Source organism: Canis aureus, chromosome 2, assembly GCF_053574225.1.
Source record: "Canis aureus isolate CA01 chromosome 2, VMU_Caureus_v.1.0, whole genome shotgun sequence".
Taxonomy (NCBI): Eukaryota; Metazoa; Chordata; class Mammalia; order Carnivora; family Canidae; genus Canis; species Canis aureus.
The window spans coordinates 80713581-80734985 of record NC_135612.1 but is presented as its reverse complement, the minus strand read 5'-3'; the positions used below and the strand labels follow the sequence as shown (position 1 = coordinate 80734985).

The following is a 21405-nucleotide window of genomic DNA, read 5'->3' as shown; positions in this document are numbered from 1 at the left end:
TAAGACAGGGTATCTCTTCTGATCTTAATGTACTGAATTAAAATATATTAGAAGTTGGAAATTATTTTGATTCAAAAATGGTAGTCACAAAGTCTCTTATAGGAAGAAAAGCTTCTTTTTTTTTTTGCTCTTTTTAATGAATTTCTTTTGTGTACCTAATTATATCTCCTGCTTTACACACTCCATTTTTGTTGAATATTTATAATGAACGTTGTGTTCGTTGAGAATCTCAATAACTCTCCTCATTGTGGTTTGATTTATGTCAGATTACGAGGCACAGACATATGCTGTATTCAATAAATTATGTTTTACCATGATAATTTGTTCAGATACAATTCTATTATCTCTTTTATTTATATATCCATGATTACACACTTTCAAAATTTGATCTCATCTTTTTAGTTCCTTCTCTTTTTATGCTATTGATTTTTATTTTATTCACTCTTATTGCCTTATTTTCACATAGAAAATTGTGGTATTCATTTGCTGAAATGCCATAAATATAATTCTTTTAAAAAATTGCTATTTTTTTTTTAAGGAATCAAGCAACTGTACTTATATTTCTCTAATAGAAGTTTAAATATCTGTCATGGCCAGAAAATGAAATATTTGATTATATGAATTGATGTTTGGCAAATATCAACACCAGAATATCACTGAATTTTGTCTAATATTCTATTTGGTAGATAGCAAAGATGTTTAATACACTGCCACGATAAGGAGCTACTTAATACTAAAAGAGTTCTTCTTTTGCAAGGATTAAACTAGGCTAGATGGAACAGAATGTGGGAAGAGGATGAAGGGATGAAGTGACCAGATAGTTACTAGATTATAGAATGTTTTATGCTGAGACCCACCTATCATCAGGAGGGCAGTTAAGAAGGAGTGATATGCTGGTTGAAGTTTCATCAATGTTCAAGAACCTGGTAGAAATAAATTTAATTAAAGTTTGGCTAGCAAGTATTTTGTTCTGACTGATTAGTGGGAGCAAGCAGTTGAGCTAATTATTTATGAGGCAAAAAACAGGAATTTGGAAAATCTCTCTGGCCTTGTTATAGATAAACCAGGGAGACGTGTGTGTGTCCACCAAGTCATATGCAGAAGGCTGTTTCTTTGAAGTAAGAAGGGGGGGAGGGTTTTTTAATCATTGCTATTTTCCAGGGGCACAAACTTTAGTAAAATTCAACATTGTTGATCGACTACAGAATAAAAATATATAACACATGGAAACACTAATATAGTAATTTTCCCCACACACCCTTTAGTGTTTTGAATATATTGACTACCAAGACTTTGCTTTCTTTGATGACAGATATTGCAATACTCTCCCATTTGCCAGATTTAATGATTGTGGCCAAACTATGTCTTGGAATGAACTTTCCCAGGTCTTGCATGATTTAAATACTTAAGCACTCAACAGTGTTCTCTACCAGGAGGACATTTTACCAAGATTTTTATTTTATTTTATTTTATTTTATTTTATTTTATTTTATTTTACTTTATTTTATTTTATTTATTTTGTTTTGTTTTGTTTCGTTTCATTTTATTTATTTTATTTTATTATTTTAAAGATTTTGTTTATTTATTCATGAGAGACACAGAAAGAGAGGCAGAAGGAGGAGAAGCAGACTATATGCTAGTAGCCCAATGTGGGACTCGATCCTGGGAATCTGGGATCACACCCTGAGCCAAAGGCAAGTGCTCAACCTCCTAGCTACCCAGGAGTCCCTTACCAAGATATTTTAAATCACATATTTCCTATATTTTCACTTACCTGATCAATTTGCATAAATCAAGTTTATTCCAGAAGCAGGAGACACTTGGTAAAAGCAATTGGGGATGTGGTTGATGATATACATCTCCTCAAAACTGTAAACACAACACTGTGTTTAGGTGCACAGGTCTAGTTTTTGTAGGAAAAGGTCCAAAACTTTAAAAGATACTCGAAATATTTGATGACCCTCAATACATGTCAATAACATAACTTTGGCCTTATGCATATTATGCCAATATGAGTATTTCAGCTTGTGAGATAATTATACTTTTTATTAATTAATAAAATTAATCAGTTGACATTTCATTATTGTATAAAACAGTCTCATAAATTCAATTAACCTGAGCCTGTCCCTGAAAATGTGACTATACTTTGAGTTTATCTACAAAAAGTAAGTTAATACGCTTGAAAGACTGAGTACAAAGACTTCTTGCTAAAGTCACCAAAGCAGTAAATTTGCTTGGGACTAGAACTACCAGTATCCATAGACCCCCTAAAACATCACACTTATTGAACACAAGTATTCTGTTGTTATTTGGATTTCTATAGTCTGTGTCATCAAAAAAGTGAATCCAGTGCACTTACTATAGCAACAATTAGCACAAGAAGAGCATCTTAGGGAAAAGAGTTGCAATGACATATAATAAATGGAAATTATTAATTGCCAAAGAGTCATGATTAAGTACATATGAAGCTTAACTTTCATAATTAATTGCAACAAGATGGTTGGGAATAGAATAACGATTATATGTATGTATATATTTACATGTATAAATACAGCATTTGCAATGGTTTCACTGTATGGGGCATTTACATAATTTTTTAAAGTAAATATTGTTGGTTTAAGATGTTTATAGTTATATGATTTCTTTATAAGCTGAAACATCTGTGCCTGAGCCATCACCATACTGCATTCAGAGAGTAATCAAAACTAGTTCCAGTGCATTGAAGAAAGGATTTCTGAATCAATGGAAATTAAGAATGGCTGCTATGGTAAGGCAACTGCTATTTGGGTTAAAAATTTTCCATTTATGTAGATAAAGAACCAGTCTCCTGAGTTTAAAACTAAACCACAATTTTTAGCTTGATTTTTAATTAGTAAGGGATGATTGAGACTAGATAACATATATATATATACATATATATATATGTATATATATATATGAATATCTTTTACACATAGTTCACATCTGAGCTATATTTGAATACATTGATTTTGTATGACTTATATATTTCATATATAATAGAATGATCTTGCTATGGATGTGTAAGTATTTGGGTTACAAATAAATTAAGTGCAAAAATAAATTTGCACTACAATCTCTGAAGCTAAAAGTGTGTTAAAACCTAATTCCAGAATAAATGAGTTACTAGACTTTTAATCTTTTTTATTTAGTAATTTTCACATACTACAGTTTGTAAATTTAAGGCATACCTGTATTACCTTGATATATTTGTATATTGTAATATGATTGCTATTGGAACAATATTTATAAGACAATAGTGTATTATTATTTATTACTTCATTATACTATGCTTTAGATCTGTATGGCCTTTTTTTTTTTTTTTTTTTTTTTTTTTTTTACTACTTGTTATAAGTTTGTGTCCTTAAACACCATCTTTCTTGCCTCTTGACTCATCATACCCTGGTAACTATCATTTTACCTTCTGGTTTTATTCTCTAGTATTCTCTAGTATTTTTAATAGGTTTGACCTTTTTTTTTTTTTTTAAGATTCCACATATAAGTAATGTCATACAGTACTTGCTTTTTTCTGACTTTTCTCACTTAGCATGTGTTCAAGGTCCATCCATGTTGTTTTAATTAGCAGGATATCTTCCTTTCTCATGGCTGAATAACATTTCTTTGTGATATATATATATATATCAATCACATCTTTTTTTATCCATTCACCTATTGATGAGCATCTGGGTTGTTTCCATATCTTGGCTATTGTGAATAATACTGTGAGAAACATGAACGTGCATATATCTCATCAAAATTTTCTTTTCAGTTATTTTCTATATACTACCAGAAGTGGAATTCCTACATTGTGTGGTAGATCTATATTCAATTTTTTGAGGAACTTCCATATTGTTTTGCATAGTGATTGGACTAATTTATATCCCCATCACAGTATATAAGGGTTCCCTTTCACCACATCCTCACCAGCACCTGTAATTTCTTGTCTTCTTGATGATAGTCATTCTAAAATGTATGAGGTGATATCTTATTATGGTTTTGATTATGATTTACTTGATTACCAGTGATGTCTAGCATCTTTTCATGTGCCTGTTGGCCATTTTGATGCCCTCTTTGGAAAAATATCTATTTGGTTCTTCCTGTTTTTTTTCTTTAGTTGAGTGTTTTAATTGTTATTGTTACTAAGTAGTGTTGGTTCTTTATATATTTTGAATATTAACCCTTTATCAGATATATAGCTTACCAATTTTTCTCCCATTCTATAGGCTATCTTTTCATTTAGTTAGTTGTTTTTCTGTGCTTTTGAGTTAGATATAGTTCCATTTGTTGACTTTTGCTTTTGTTACTTGTGGTTTTGATATCATATCTTAAAAAAATCATTGCCAAGGCCAATATCAATTAATTTCTTCTCTAGTTTTCTTCTAGGAGTTTCATGTTATCAGGTGTTATGTTTAAGTCTTTGGTTCGTTTCAAATTAATTTTTGTGTGTAGTATGAGTCAGAATTCTTTCTTCTGTGTGTGTTTCTCTAGTTTTCCTAGCATCATTTTTTGGTAGAGACCACCTTTCCTCCCTATTGGGTTCTTGGCTCCCTTCTTGAATATTAGTTCATAATAAATGCCCAGATTTAGTTCTGGGCTTGCCATTCTGTTTCATTTGTATATCTGTCTCTTTTTGTATCATTACCCTTCTGTTTTTATTACTATGGCTTTGTGGTATAGTTTAAAATCAGGAGATGTGATACGTTTCACTTTGTTCTTTTTTTCTCAGAATGGCTTTGGGTATTCTGGGTCTTTTGTGGTTCACACAAATTTTAGGATTTTTTCCTTCTATTTCTGTGAATAGTGTCTTTGGTATTTTGATAGGGGTTGTATTGACTCTGTGGATGACTCTGAGTGGTATGTCCATTTTAACAATATTTATTCTTTTGTTCCATGAACATCAAATATATTTCCATTTACAATGTTCTTAAAATTAAATGTTCATGATATACACAGGTAACCAACCATGCAGTAAATTAGGAAAGTCCATATGTCAATCTTGTTGCTTTTGGAAAGGAAGAGATTGTTACTATTAATAAAATGCTGATAAAAATTGGAGAGTAAAAAAAATGGAGAGAAAATACAGTAGGGGATAGGAGAAAGAGCTAAACATGACACAAGTTTAATATAAGAGAAAAGTGAAATTTCCATATTCTTTAAAGAAAGAAACATTCTTACAAAATACAAAAGAGATATATGAAATGAAGTTAGGGAACTACTGGTTAATTTGATGACCTGGCCTTTGAGCCTAAGGACAATTAAAAATTGTTTTGTAGACTAAGATTACAAAATACTGGAGAAGTCTATGTTTTAACGAAATTTTATTCTCAAAATTGAATAATAATTAAATGAAGAATTATTAATTTTGTGTGCAGAAAAAACCATGTTGATGAACAAATATGTATCGTAAGACCACACACTGATGTATAAACAAGCATTGTTGAAAAATGATTTGAAGATTGTTTATTTACAAATGCACATGTATGTATTAATTCATTTAAATCTGGCAGATTAGTAGGTTGAAATATTATGTATCTGTTAAAAATGTTGTTAGGGAAATAAAAATAAAGTAATAGTTACCTGGTAACCTAAAAAGTTTGTTTCTCGAATATCACCTAAAATTTTTCTTTTTTTTTTTTTCACCTAAAATTTTTCTAAAGAGATTAGACTATCATAGGATGATCACGAGATAAAAATCAGAAACTGATTTTAAAGAAGTATTCATAAAAGTTATGTTTGGGTAATTTTACTTTTTGAAAGCCTCACACATATAAAGTGAATGTTAATTAACATGGATAAATATAAAATGTATGCATTAGACATTAGAATCTACATCTTTATGCTCTTGACCCAACAAACTAGACTAAGATGAAAAGTCATTCCTAGAGGTTTATCTGAAGACTAAAAAGGCAAGCTTCCTAGGCTTTTTACAACCTCCACCCATTCCCCTCCCTTCTTGAAAAGTAGATTTTAGGGAACCATAAACTGACATTGATCTTAGTGGCTGGGGCTCTGGCTACACTTTCAAAGGAGGTTTAAAAGTTTATAAGGTATCTATACAGTACGCTATAGAGAATCTCTGTGCACTTAAATACATTTGTAAGATACCCTAAAATAAGAGGAGAGTCATCAAAGATTTTAGTAGAAAGTTGAAGGTAGGTTAAAATTATCAGGGAATGACCAAGATGAATAACATTTATGTAATATTCTATTATTATTATTTTTAATATTCTACTTTAAAGGACAAGTTATCCATAGGGTTTTTGTAGAATGATTTTACTTTGTACACTTAAATAAATCAATATATATGGATACATATGTACATAGAGGTTTTTTTAATGAAAGTATTCCAGAACATTAACAAGAGTTTAAATCTGAGTAATGATGAGGTGATACGAATATTGTTACATGCTAAATTGTGTCCCCCAAGACTCATATGTTGAAGTTCTAAATCCCAATACCTCAGAATGTGACTGCATATGGAGATAGCCTTCAAAGAAGGGAAGTCATATGGGTTGGACTGAACCCAATCAGATTGGTGTCCTTCTGAGAAGAGAAGATTGGGACATAGGGGAGACACCTAGGATGTCTACACACAGGGAAAAGGTCATGTGAGGACACAGCAAGAAGGCGACCATCTGCCAGCCAAAAAAAAGAGGCTTCAGCAAAAACCAGTCCTGCTGATACCTTGATTTCAGACTTTTAGCTTTCAGAACTGTGTGCCAAGAAATTTCTGTTGTTTAAGCCATCCAGTCTGCGGTATTTTGTTATGGCAGCCCAGCAAATTAATTCAGATATCTATTTCCGTGTTATAATGTTTGTAAAGGGGTCCCTGAAACCCTTTCATGGGGTCTATTGTATCATAGTAAAACTAAAACATTATTTGTATGTCCCCTCCTCTGTTGATAATTTGCCATATTGGTTAAAATCAACCAGGGGGAAATACTTCTGGTACCTTAACATCAATCAAGGCAGTGGCACCAAGTGTACTAGTAACCGTCGTATTTTTCAGTCTCACACTCAGAAAAAAGAATGATGAAGCAGTGACAACTATTAGTTTTATTGATTTTTTACCCTTGTGTACATCTTTGTAATATTTGGTGTGACAAAGTGGAAAATATGCACAAAAAATTTCTGTTGCTTAACCAAAGTACGACAGTTATTCCCAGGAAAAACCAATTATTTGATTTTGTAGCTGAAGCAGTAGGTGTTTTTTGTTTGTTTGTTGTTATTTTCATGGAATATCACTTGTATTTGAAATAATGACAGACTATTTTATTTAGAATTGGCTATTTCACGAACATTTTCTCAAAATTAAATGATGTGAGTCTGTCACTTCATGTCAAATGACTATAAGTGAATTTGCCAATTCTAAAATGTGAATGCTCAGAGTGAAAATTAAAATTTTGGAAAACTTGAACACCTCTATGAGTTTGACAACTTTCTATCCTTAAGAATATTTCTGATGAGATGGGAGGTGATTTTTATAAATAATATTTTTATATTATAAAATGAAATGTATAATCATTTATAGTATTTTAATCACTCGGTGAATCAATGCCTTCTAAAATGACCGGTGCATGATGTCACAAAATCATGCAAAGGTAAAACACACTTTCATAGTGCGCAGTAGGTCCATGGGATTTAATGTAACAGAATATGAGAAGTTTATTTACATTGTTTCAGATTCCATATTGCAAATAAACATTAAAGTAGCCACCATTTCAAGAGTTTTAGTGTAGTATAAAAGATGAATATCAACAAATTTCTGAAAGACAATCAAAACATCCCTTTCTTTTCCAATTATTTGTGTGAACCTGGGTTTTCTCCACATACTTTAATGAAAACAATATGTGGTAGTAGATCAAAAACAGACACGGATAATTCGAATTCTTTCTATTGAGTCAGGTCTCAGAGAAATTTGCAAATTTGTAAAACAATGTTTTTCTCACTAATTTTTTTAATTTTGAAAAAGTTATTTTTCTAAAAATATGCTATTTGCATTTAATGTAATAAGTTTATTATTATTTTAGCATAAACAATACATATTTAAAATTTTAGTGATAATTTTTAATATAGCATTAGAAATTAATTATAGTCACTTGCATTTTTCAATAGTTTTTATTACTGTAAAGGGGTCTTGAGACCAGAAAGTTTGAGAACTGCTGCAGGTAATAGTTCTGTAGGAAGACTTTTAGCATATAGAGTTGAATATTTTAATACTTCTACTAGCCCATAGTCATGCTGTAAGCAGTTTATATTATTATCTTTTTTAGTTTTTTTTTTTTTTTTTTAGTTTATATTCTTTAATTCATTTCTTCATTTAGTCAACAAATACTGGCACTATTCTGGATGATTGTGATATAACAGAGGGATGGCAAACAAGAAATACCCTGCTTTCATTGGGTATATGCACTAGTAGGATAGACTTAGGTATATAAATAAAATAGAATATAATATATTTTTATATTACAGATATATTCCTAAGTCAGTGATAAAGATCTTGATTTTAAAAGAAATCATATCACATAACATATGAATTTTAGCCAAAAAGTTTGAGAGTACATTTCATCAACTCTTTGTGATGGGTTAGCTTCTAATTTGAATCAGTTATTTTGGCCCATCTTTACATGAATATTTGGAGGAAAACTAGAAGTTTCATTGGCCAAAATGACGCAAAAAAGCACTTAAACCCTGAAATCTACACCATATGGCCCACTTGGCTATTGAGTCAGCTGATTTTATTTCTCAAGCACTCTGGCCTTGGCCATGTTATCACACATTCTGTCTCTTCTAGGTCAAGGCATTGCACAATGTGGGAAATTTCAATTGCAATCTATTTGGACTAACTGTGGTATCTTTCATGCTGAAGGAAGGAAATTAACTTCGTTCGATGTTATGAGCTAAGTAGGGTCAACTTTCCTCCATTTTATCTTCTTTGTGCTTTTCCCATTAATCTCTTGAGCTATAATTTTCTTCCTTCCTTTTCTTCCTTTTTTCCCTTCCTTCCTTCCTTCTTCCCTTCCTTCCTTCCTTCCTTCCTTCCTTCCTTCCTTCCTTCCTTCCTTCCTTCCTTCCTCTCTCTCCCTCCTTCCTTCTCTCTCCCTCTCTCTCTTTCTTCTCCCTCTTTCTCTCTCCTTCTGTCTCTCTGTCTCTGTCTCTCCTCCCCTCTCTCTCAGGCACCACTATTCTAATTCTTACCTCAAAGATTCAACTCTTTCTCCATTTAGTCTTTGAAAATTGAGACTATCTAATATCCTTTCACAAAAATGTCAGTACACAGAATTGTCAATTACTTTTTGCAAGTTTGGTCACTGAATCAATCATTTTACTTTATTTTTTTTTAATCATTTTACTTTTAAAGTCATTTATACGGGATCAATTTTCACCAATTACTAAGTTTGGGTCAGAAAAATAAGAACTCTAGGTATTCAAAAGAGAAAGAGTTGATAAGAGGAATAAGAAGCTTTGAAATACACTCAGAAACACACACATACACATCCATTGGATGGCTTGAGGACCCAAAATTAGAGCTACTTTTCCTAATGAAGAAGTACAAGAACTGTTAGAAACCATCATGGATGATTTTGGTTGCCTGCAGCACCATGTGGGTGATAATTTAGACAGGGCTCAGGAGTACTGAGAAATCTGTGTCCAGTATTTGCTGAAGACCGTAAGATGCTTGTTGCTGTTATAGGAATAATATTAGCCTTTGTTACTCTTTTGCTTTATAACTCACCTGTAAATTCTTCTCATTAGTGTAATTTAATCTATAACTGCACACAAGTGATTCTGGTAAATACTGTTCTCAGGCTGCAACACCCTATGGTGGAAAGCACAGAAGAGTTTCAGAATGAGGTTGGTTATTGGAAAACAGAAATAATAACCAACACATTAAGATAGTAAATATGTGAAGATAAATGCTATTAGTTAACATCTAAAGATAGAGAAAAAAAAAAAAGACTGAACTACTTATGAGACTTTTGGTAATTAAAATAAATAGACACATAAAAATCTTTGTGTGGGAATTTAATAAGTCAACTATCTTAGAGAAAATATAAGATTTGAGTAAGAGAGAAAGAATATGAATTCACAAAGGACAGCAATAGATTCATTAGTTAGTTCAAGAAATAATTATTGTGCTGGCACTGCTGCAGGCTTTGGGAAGGTCATAATCATAGTCACGATATACTCACTGCTTGCAAGAAGCTTACTACTTCCTTAGGAGAGATAGAGAACAAAACACATAAACAAGACATTTTTACTTATTAGTAATCAGTTATATGATAGAAATTGACAGGAAATGTAATTTAAAGAAAAGGCTCTCAGGGTATGTGATATTTGAGTTGAGACTTGGAGTTCAAGAAGAAACAGGTCCTACGATGTGATAAGGGGGAAAGGGTTTCAGGGACCAAGAGAATAATAAGCCTCAGTCTCTGGGAGGTGAGAAATGTCTTAATATGGTCATGAACCAGAACAGAAGTCTCTGGAAAATAATGAGCACAGTAGAGAACAGAATGAAATCATGTTAGAGAGGTACGTAAGAGTCAGTTCATGTAAGGTCTTGGCATATGAGGGGGAGCAGAAGAGAGGTCATCGTGGTGAGCCAAATTGACAACTGAATAGTATAGATTATGAAGATGAAAGTCAGCAAGGAGAGCTCACCTAAGCACCCGCAGTTCTCATCAGGAGTTGGATATATTTTTTAAAGAAATATGAGAAGCCACTGAAGGATTTTAAATATTGGTACAGAAATTGATACAACCTGATTGACAATTCATTTAGGGGCAATTTCTAAAATGAAAACAAGAACTTGGTGCATTTTATGGACAAAAGAGCACAAAAAAATCAAACCATTATCAGAAGATAATTACAGGAAAGAAACAGAGAGTTTACCATTTTTGAGAAGTTAACTAAAGTTGAAATAAAATAATTGGAAGAAGTTGAAGTCTAACAAAATTCTCACGTGCCCTTTACTTAATTTAAGGTGTCACTTTTGATGAATTACTTCCCATTGTTTCTGTATTTTCTTTTTGTGGTTTTAGGCATTATAGGATGCTTGCATGTTTCTTATCATGGGTTGTATTATTTTATGCAATTAGTTCTTAAATTCAATTTTTGTTATACTACATAATTTCATTGCTCTTTTCGTTGTCAAAGTTGTATAATTATTAGTGCCTCTGTTCGTTGCTTAGGTGATTTTTTTTTTCCTCCCATGTAGAATCTAAAAGAAAATAATAAGTTTGAAGTGTTGGAAATAAAAAAAAACAACTATAAAATAGTCTGCACAAATCCTCTGAGAAAGGGGCAAAGGGATCATATTGTATATAGATTTAGGAATAAGGAAGATTTAGGTCAAAATTCTAAAGAGAAAGCCCCTAGGACAAACTTAACATATAGTATTCCAGAAACATGAAGTAATCATTTTCTAAGATTTTGTATTCTATAACAAACTTACTACACCATTCAGTTTTATTATTAGTAGTCATCACCACTTTGAATTAATTTATGACCTACTTCGTGTAGGTCAGTGTGCCAAGCACTGGAAAGAAAAGCAGTATTTCTTCTGGAATTAGGCATGGAAGAAAACTTTCCTCTGGCAATGTAAACAATATTTACTTTACAGAATATTATCGTCAAGGTTTCCATCCAAAATATGAAAAGGCCAATCTAAATTAAATCTGGATTGAGGGCCCGTATAAACAGATGTTAGAGAGGCTCAGAATGGAGATAAATTTTGAAAATATATTAAGATTTTTAAAATTTGTATTTGTTTATACCACAGATGGGGAGGTTGAGAAATTCCTTTTAAAAAAAGTAGTCTCTTATGTTTACATAACACTTTATACTTTCAAAGCCTTTATGCTTATAATGTTTCATATGAAGCTCAGAATAATCCTGGAGGTAAACAAGGCAGTCACTTTCCCAACTGTATGAATTTAGTAGAAGCCAAGTAGATAAGAGACTTACATATTTCTTGCATATGATAGTTGTGAGTTCAGACCCTCACCTTCTATTTTCCTTTTCAAAGACCTTTTTTTACCATGCCATGCAGACTTGCTATTTTCTGCTTAGAAAAGTAAGGGAGGGCACCTGGGTGGCTCAGTGGTTGAGCATCTGCCTTTGGCTCAGGTCATGATCCCGGGGTCCTGGGATCGAGTCTCGCATCAGGCTTCCTTCAAGGAGCCTGCTTCCCCCTCTGCCTATGTCTCTGCCTCTCTCTGGGCCTCTCCTGAATAAATAAATAAAATTAAAAAAAAAAAAAAAAGAAAAGTAAGGGAAAAGTAAGTTGAACTATTTGGACTATTAAGAGAGATTAATAGTAAGTCTTAAGAATAAAGTAAAATGAAATTCACCAGTGTTGCTGGGTCCTGTGTTATTGAATTTTGCTTCATGAAATGTTTTGAACACATAGAACAATCAAAGCCATCATTTATTAAAGACTAACTATGAACCACATCATTTTTCCATGGATATTATCATTTCTAGTTTAAAAATGAGAAAATCTATTGCTTCCCTACTATATGAGTCAGGACGCTTAGTTTTTAACCCATAGAAGCAACTTTGACTAATTTAAAGACTTTACTTAATATTAGTAATTCACTAGCTTTGTGGGAGGGCCAGGGAATCTGGCTTACTAGCTGAGCGACCGAGAGCTGTTCCACCCTGGGGCACACTTCAGAGACCTCACGGTATGTGACACAAGCAGAGGTCAGACACGTCACGTTGGAGGCCACAACTGGGAGTGATGTCTCCTGTTTCTCTACCATGCTCCATTACCTTGACCAGAAAATTAATTATTCACAGAGCCTTCCCTTCCCCAAGTCAAGAATCTCACGATGGTGCCTCTGATTCATTAAGTCTCGGTATCATGACAGGGTCAGATCCTTCACTCACAAGAGTAAGTTGAAAGGAAGCTGGGAAAGCAAGTTTTCCAGTACTGTGTTTTGGTTTTGGTTTTTCCTAAAGGTAGTACTGATAAAGAATTGATTAGGTACTGTTTTTCCTGAAAGTAGTACTGATAAGGTAGTATTGATAAATTTCCCAAACAAAAGGCTTCTGATTAAGGATGGTTGGGTGCCAGGGTGCCTGGGTGCCTCAGGCTCAGCCAGTTAAGTGTCTGCCTTTGGTTCTGATCAGGAGATGAGCCTGGGTCAAGCTCCCTGCTCAGTGGGGAGTGTACTTCCCCCGACTCCCACTCCCCCCTCTGCCCTGCTGCCCTTACTTTCCCCATCCCACTTGTGTTCTCTCTCTCTCTCTCTCTCACTCTCTTTCTCAAATAAGTAAATAAAATCTTAAAAATTAAATAAGCAAATGATTGGGTGCCAAAATCATGACAACATGTGCACTCTCCCACTGGGATAGATTTTTTAAAGGGCTGTCAATTCTTCCTTTACATAGACTCAAACTTTACAATGTGAGTATTGCAGCCCCTTTTGTCAAAAAGTAGATCCCCAGACCTTGAATTCCGTCAGGCCTCTTGAGCTGCTTGCACAATGCAATGAGGTAGGTGCTGTGCTGGTTCCAAGGCTGGCCCTCAAGAGGATTTCTATACTTCTGTTGACACCCTGGGAACCCCGCTGCTGCCATGGAAATAACTGTAGGCTGACACCCCCTGACTGGAGACCACTCGAAGCAACAGTGCTGTCACAGCTGAGGCCCAGACACATGCAAAAGGCAAGCAAGAGACCCCAGGCTATCTGCAGCTGACAGCAGGTGCATGCATAAGCAGTGTTGAACGTCTAACCCGTGTTATACTAGAAAAAACACCCAGCTTATTTGCAAACCATGAGCTAGCTCATCTATGCTTGCCATCATGAGCTACTCAAACGTGAAGTGGTTGGTATGCAGCAAAAGCTACCTAATACAAAAAGCTCTTTCCAGGAGGTATTCCTATATATAATGGGCTTCATATTCTTAAAATCTTCTTGAAAGGTAGGTGCTGGTAAGGTGAACTTTTTATTTTATTTTTTATTTATTTTTATTATTTGTTTATTCATGACACACACACACACAGATGCAGAGACATAGGCAGAGGGAGAAGCAGGCTTCCTGAGGGGAACCCCATGTGGGACTTGATCCTAGATCCCCGGGATCACAACCTGCGCCAAAGGCAGACACTCAACCACTGAGCCACCCAGGTGTCTCAAGGTGAACGTTTTCGATCATACTACAGACAAATTGCATGGCTCTTCAAGTCCACCTGTGACACTCTGCAGAGAGGTTCTTGTGGTTCCTTTGTGCACCGGATTGTCTTAAGGGACAGACTAAAAGGGATTTCCTTCATATCGTTTCAAATTGCTCTAATGCCAATATAGCTTTTATCATAGTCTTTTAATGTAAGTGGCTATATTTAATTCCTCATTCTCTTGACTGCACATGCTGTCTATTACAGTGTTCTTTTCTTATCTGAATAGCTTTTCGATAGCAGTCTATTGTAATATTTGCAACAGAGTCACCTCCCTCTGGCAGCAGGGGTAATATAGTTTAATGAAATATTTGTAAAGCCCAAGAAACCGCATAGAAGAAATGTTTGAAAATTCTAAAGTATGAAAAAAATTCTAAAATGTGTTTCTTACTAACACCATTAGTAACATATTTTTCCCATATCTGGATAGTGTGGGGTTTCATGCAACCTGTAGTCACACCAAAGGAAATGTTAGGTCCGTAATTGATCCTCACAGAGAAAGATTGCCAGGGTATGACACACTGTAGAAGCTCTCCTCAACTGGATTGATAATTAGCTGAGAGAATAATATAAATGGCTAAGAACTTTCCTCCTAGTAATGTTTCTTGACTTTATGATGATCACGGTAAATTTATTTTATTTTTTAAAGATTTTTTAAAAATTAATCTCTACACCCAATATGGGGCTTGAACTCACAACCCTGAGATCAAGAGTTGAACATTTCACCAACTGATCCAGTCAAGTGGCCCAATCATGATAACTTTAAAACCCTTTTGGCTAGCATTCCTTAAATTTAATTGCATCGCATTATTAATGGCATCCATGAACCTAAATGTATTTCTACGTTCTCCTCGATTAGGTTTTGTCATTTCTGAGATTGTGCTGAGATCAATGAACCATGCACTGTTCAAGGTGAAAGGAACTTTTAGGTTAATACATATTAAGTGCTTAATACGATGCCTTGAAATACGATGCCTTGGGAATAATTAGCCAATATATTAGCTGTTATTATTATTATTGCTACTGTTATTTTTAATCCTCTCATTTTTAAGATGAGAAAACAGACATGACTACATAAATATTGCTAATAACATATAACTTCAGCAAATTTCCTGTATTTCATCATTTTATCCTTTAAAAATAGTTGCTTTCTATAGACCAATATAGGGAATATAGATGAGATAGATGAGGGCTCTTATGTTCTAACTACTGACAGTTCATTGGGATCTGTGCCTACACATATATAAATGTATTTTAGACTCTAACCTGACTTCTTTAATAAATTTTTTTTTATTTTTATTTATTTATGATAGTCACAGAGAGAGAGAGAGAGAGAGAGGCAGAGACACAGGCAGAGGGAGAAGCAGGCTCCATGCTCCGGGAGCCCGACGTGAGATTCGATCCCGGGTCTCCAGGATCACGCCCTGGGCCGAAGGCAGGCGCCAAACCGCTGCGCTACCCAGGGATCCCTCTAACCTGACTTCTAAGGTGAGTCTGTTCCTGGCTCGTTCTTGTTCTAATCCACATCCTGATCAGGAGAGCTGTGCATACACTAGAAAAGCCCCTCTGCTCTGTTCAGTGAACAAGTGAGGATTTTAGAGTCTCCAATGGAAAATCTGGGAAGATTTCCCCAGAAGAGAAGGAAAAGGAAGGTGAAGAGTAAGATGAGAGGGAAAGGAGGAGGGAAGAAGGGATTTAGGAAAGCTGATTGCTTTTTGGAACAAGCTTGCTAGAAAGATATAGGATATCCAGTTAAATTAAAATTTCAGGTAATTATTAACTATTTTACGTACAAGTATGTCTCAAATAGTACATGGGTATACCTACAGGCATACATACTTCACATTTAGGTGAAATACAAATTTAACTGGGCATTTTGTATTTATATTTACCAAATTTCATGACCCTATCTTACAGAAGCAGACAGAAAAGAGAAAAATGTATACAAATTAAATATAGATATTACAGGATGTGAAAGGTTAATCCCACCTTGATCTCCTCTACAGAGGCTACAGAGCTCCTCCATACATGACTGCTTTTCTGTCTCTTTTACTGGATCATTCTCATCTTTACTTGGATATCTCAAAGATTCCTCAAGGAGAACATTATCTAAAACCAAAACTCATGACGTTACTATTCTGGTCTCTGCCGAAGTGTCATTCTCCGAGAAATCTGTGAATCTCTGGTTTAAAATAGCTTCCTTGCTTCCCCCCTCACTCCTTATTTCATCATGTTGTTTTATTTCCTCTATAAAATATAGATTTTAAACTACCTTCTTTATCCACTTGCATATTTCTTTGGGATCTGGCTCTTCTCACTAAAGTGGGAACTCTATGAAAGCAGGAAATTTGCAGATCTGGTTTACATTAGTATCTTAGTACCTAGACCAGTGGTGACTCACAAATCAATATTCAGCAAATATTGAATAAGTAAACTACTCCCTAAACCCAGCTCTCATATTCTGTTTTCTGTCTCAGAAAATACCATTACCAAGTATTTAATTTTGCAGATGCCATAAGTTTAATAGTCTTTCTTGAAATCTTTTCAAGAAAAGATTGAAATGTCATATTCAATTAGTTTATAAATTGTATCTACTGCCTTTTATATATTTTAAAGATCAGCTTAATTCTCTCCATTTCCACATCTATTACACCACCTCATATACTATCAAATCTACTTGGGCTCTTGCATGATTTCTTAAATGGTGGGTTTATATCCTCCATTGGCTCTTTCCAAAGAATTTTCCATACTGTAGTGGGAGTAATCTTAGAGAGGAACAAACTTTTTCTTGTTACTCTTCCCCCTCTATCCCCAAATCTAAGAAGAGAATTCAGAGCAAACCTTAGCTTATAAATCCATCCATCCATCCATCCATCCATCCATCCATCCATACATAAAATAAATAAAGACCCACATAATTGGTTCATGATTAAGGATCTAGCCTCCAAGAACTTGCAAACCTCTCAACCAGCACAATATTGATGCTCAGTGTTTTAATTTCTTCTCTATCTTTCTTTCTCTCTCTCATCTTTGTTGGATGCTGGATCTTTAAAGCCTTACAATTGAATTTTCATGACCTGTATTTAAAAAATTTTAAACATATTATCATTATTGATCTGTGAATGGCCTTCTCTTTTTGTATTTTTTAATCTTTAAAATTATAAACTCTTTCTAATTCATCATTCAACTAAAGAACCAAAATATTAACACGTTCTATATAATAGTATGTTTTTTCTCCCCATTCTACCATTCTTTCAACACGAGGCACCTACTGTCATGAAACTTAGTGTGTGTACATGTGTATAGATTTTTGCCCGGCAAAAATCTCACCTGCAGCCCATTTTTGTACAGCCAGTGATTTTTACGTTTTTAAAGAATTGTAAAAAGACACAAAGAGGAATGTGTTATATAGAAATAATTTTCCACTGAGTAACATACTACTAAGGCCCATTCATACTCCTATATGTACTACAGATCATTCATTTTGACTGCCACATAATATTTCACTGAGTATACTACATTTAATTTTCTATTCATGCTCACTGTCTATAAGTTTTCTTTCAGTTCTTCAAACTATACGTTTTGATTGTATATATACCAACGTGTACATCAGCTTTTAAAATTAACTTAGACTATTTACTCCAATCTCAGCTAAAGCTTCATTTCTTAAGAAAGCATTCTTTGCTTTCCTTGACCCAGTTAATTATCCTTATTAAATATGTGTGTACTTCTCCACTGAACTAATGCTTTATATAGCTTGGTTTCTTGCTTATTCTCTTAGTCTTTCTCCTCCATTTTATTATAATATCCATCTGGGCAAAGCCCATGTATCTTTTTTGCTGATTATTTATCCCCTGCACCTAACATAATGCTTGGCACTAAACAGATGGTAAGTAAATATCTGTTAAATGAATGGATGCAGTGAATATTTATCATTAATATTTTTGTTTGTGTGAGTAAATTTTCCTAAGACAACTCAAAGTGTTGTTGAACTCTATCTAGGTAGAAGTGGATACACAGATGGAAAATATGAAGGTGTATGAGACTGTAAGTGACATCTGGGTTATTTTCAAAACTAGCAAAACACTGGTAGGGGCCATGTAGAGACTACTGAGGACATAGCTGGAGCAATAATTTCTTCAGATTAGGTCTGTGAAGTTTCACACATTTGATATAGGTCAAATGTTGAGAATTAAAAAAAAATTGAACAGAATTTAGTTCTGCAATTTTTTTTTTTTTAATTTGAGAAATAGGGGCTGGATTGAGTCATTTGTAAAGTGTTTTCCAGAGCTCCCACTTTAGGTTTTTATGTTTTCCACACATATTAATTAATACATTTACAATAATGTCATTTTCCATTTTAATTGATATTTTTTCATTGGCAGCATAATTCTATCAATGAACTTATATTTGGTATCAGTGTGCACAAGAAACCCCAATACCTGTTTTATTGACTCTGTTTTGCCAGAAGAGAGATACTAACATCAGGTCATCTTGTTCCTGGGTTATCCTGAAGCATTTAATCATCACTATTTCAGATGAATATTAAAGCTTTTACTCTCAAAAAAGACCTATTCTAACTCTCTTTTATTACTGTATTCATTCTTAATTTTTGTTTCTTATTTTGAAAATTATTTTTTTAAGATTTTATTTATTGAGCAGCCCCTGTGGTGCAGCGGTTTAGCGCCGCCTGCAGCCTAGGGCGTGATCCTGGAGACCGGGGATGGAGTCCCACGTCTCTGCATGGAGCCTGCTTCTCCCTCTGCCTGTGTCTCTGCCTCTCTCTCTCTCTCTCTGTCTCTATGAATAAATAAATAAATAAATAAATAAATAAATAAATAAATAAATAATCTTTAAGAAAATAAATAAAACTCTCAACTCAAAAAATAAAAAATAAAAAAAACAAAAATAAAAAAATAAAAAAATAAAAAATTAAATAAAAAAAACCTCTCAACTCCATGGCTCTGAAAGATTTTATTTCTTTATTCATGAGAGACATAGAGAGAGGGGCAGAGACATAGGCAGAGGGAGAAGCAGGCTCCCTGCGGGGAGCCTGATGTGGGAATGGATCCCAGGGTCCCAGGACCATGACCTGAGCCAAAAGCAGATGCTCAACCACTGACCCACCCAGGTGCTCTCTTATTTTGAAATTAATATTACCCATAGTCACGTAAGTTATGGAGCATCCTATGATACCCTAACTGATTATTTTAGCTGAAGGTTCCTCTTAGAAACCACAGAATAATGTTGGCTTAGTTCCTGTTAGCAAAAGTCACTAATTTTGATGAACCATTTTGCAATTCAGTTCTGAACGCCAGCCTTGCCATTAGGTTGTTGTTTATTTACCATCCATCCATGTTCCGTTTCCTCACAATTTAGCCACAATTAGAATGAGATTACTCTTTTCACCTACTTTCAGAGAAAGAAACCTCTTGTATTTAAAACCAAACTAACATAAATCAATTGTACTGTTATTTCAAAGGATTTGAGGATATAAATAATCAATTTTTTAAAATTAAAATCTCTCCTACAAATTTTGTTTTACACCTCTCACCTATAAAGCTTATTACCATGTCCTTTGATAATGTACCAAGAACCTGAAAGGAGTATTGTCTGCTATATTGCCATAAAGTTGAAGTAGAACTTTAAATATCCCATCATCTGCCTCTTACATTCTATTGAGTTTACTTTCAATCACTTGGTCTTACCACTAGATGGTGGTAAAAGTAGGAAGGCATTACACATGTGCATGGGGTAGGAAACCATAGAATGAGCTTAAGAGTGAATTGGACATAGCATAATAAATTAATAAAATATGAGAAGAGGATATTCCTGAATTCAAAATTAAGAAGTATTTTCTCATTCTCATTCCGATTCCTGACTTCTCAACTGAACCATATACTTTCTTTATATTCACATTTTCAAACTTCATTGCCAAGGAGCTTTCAAAAAATAGAGTGTTATGTAATTTTTTGTCTTCTCCTTAATTTGTAGAATTGTATTATTATGTTTAGAAAAACAATTTCTAGAAGATGGGATTTGTGTATTATGTTATTTAACTGCTTAACACTCATACATGTATCTCTATCAGTCTTAATATCTAATATCCCCAGTTAAAGATTTCAGAAATTGAATTATTTACTCCCTCTTCTATCCCCCACAGCAACTATTACTGACTTATAAACATATCCAGTTGTAGTACTCAAGATTCTCTAAAAAAAAAAAAAAAAAAAAAACTAGTACCAATGGGAGATGATAGATAGATAGATAGATAGATAGATAGATAATGCATAGAAGGAGATTCATTCTGAGGGATTGGCTCACATAATTATGGTGGCTGAGAAGTCCCATGCTCAGCTGTCTGCAAACTAGAGACGTCAGAAAGCTAGTGGTGGAGTTCCAGTTCAAATCTGAAGGTCTAAGAATCAGAAGCACTGATGAGCAAGTGTGGGAAAAGATAGATGTCCCAGTTCAAGCAAAAAAATCAAATTTGCTCTCTTTTTTTTTCCATTCTGGTAATATCCAGTAACAAGATGGATGACACTCACCAACACTGGTGAGGACAATCTTTTTATGTAGCCTACCAATTCAAATGGTAATCCTTTCCTGAAATATCCTCATAGTCATATCTGGAAATGATGTCCTATCAGCTATCTAGGCATCTCTTGGTCCAGTCATGGCCATACACAAAATTAACCATCATACCAATATCCATCAATGCTTGTTGAGAAACATGAAGTGTTGACTCCTGTTCAAACCTTTAGTCAGTTATGTAATCTATTTTAACAGTTAATCTGATCATAGAGCCTTTGGACTACTCTCCCCAGGAAATCTATAGGCAAGTACCTTTAAGAAATCTAGCACAAACAAAACAAAACGAGACAAACAAACAAAAAAAAAAAAAAAAAAAAAAGAAAGAAGGGAAAAAAAAAAAAAAAACAAAACTAGTGTGGACAAACCTTAGAAGTGATGACATCATTGTCTCCCCAGCTGAGACTCTTGAGGCAAGACATGCTGTAACCTATTCAGTCTTTCCCTAGAAGACATCAGGCGCTCTTCTCTCTTAACTCTTGTTCTACCTCTAAGCCTCATTGTTGATTGTTCTGTTTTGCAGCTTTGTTACTTTTCAATAGTGGGTTTGCCTTTTGTGGTGGGTATCCTTAGCTGAGTATAATTGTTGACTCTCCCACACATTCTTTCAT

At 34.1% G+C, this 21405-nt stretch overlaps 2 long non-coding RNA genes across 5 annotated transcripts in view; both read left to right on the top strand.

Moving 5' to 3' along the window:
* LOC144302649 (uncharacterized) overlaps nt 1–2767 on the top strand; it is a 38940-nt gene extending 36173 nt beyond the window's left edge. The window contains exon 3 of the long non-coding RNA XR_013369611.1: nt 2652–2767. This is a non-coding gene — a long non-coding RNA (uncharacterized LOC144302649). The remainder of the gene's footprint in view (nt 1–2651) is intronic.
* Nucleotides 2768–15521: 12754 nt separating this feature from the next.
* LOC144302640 (uncharacterized) overlaps nt 15522–21405 on the top strand; it is a 98712-nt gene continuing 92828 nt past the window's right edge. For all 4 annotated transcript variants that reach the window (XR_013369589.1, XR_013369593.1, XR_013369588.1 and 1 more), the window contains exon 1: nt 15522–15691. This is a non-coding gene — a long non-coding RNA (uncharacterized LOC144302640). The remainder of the gene's footprint in view (nt 15692–21405) is intronic.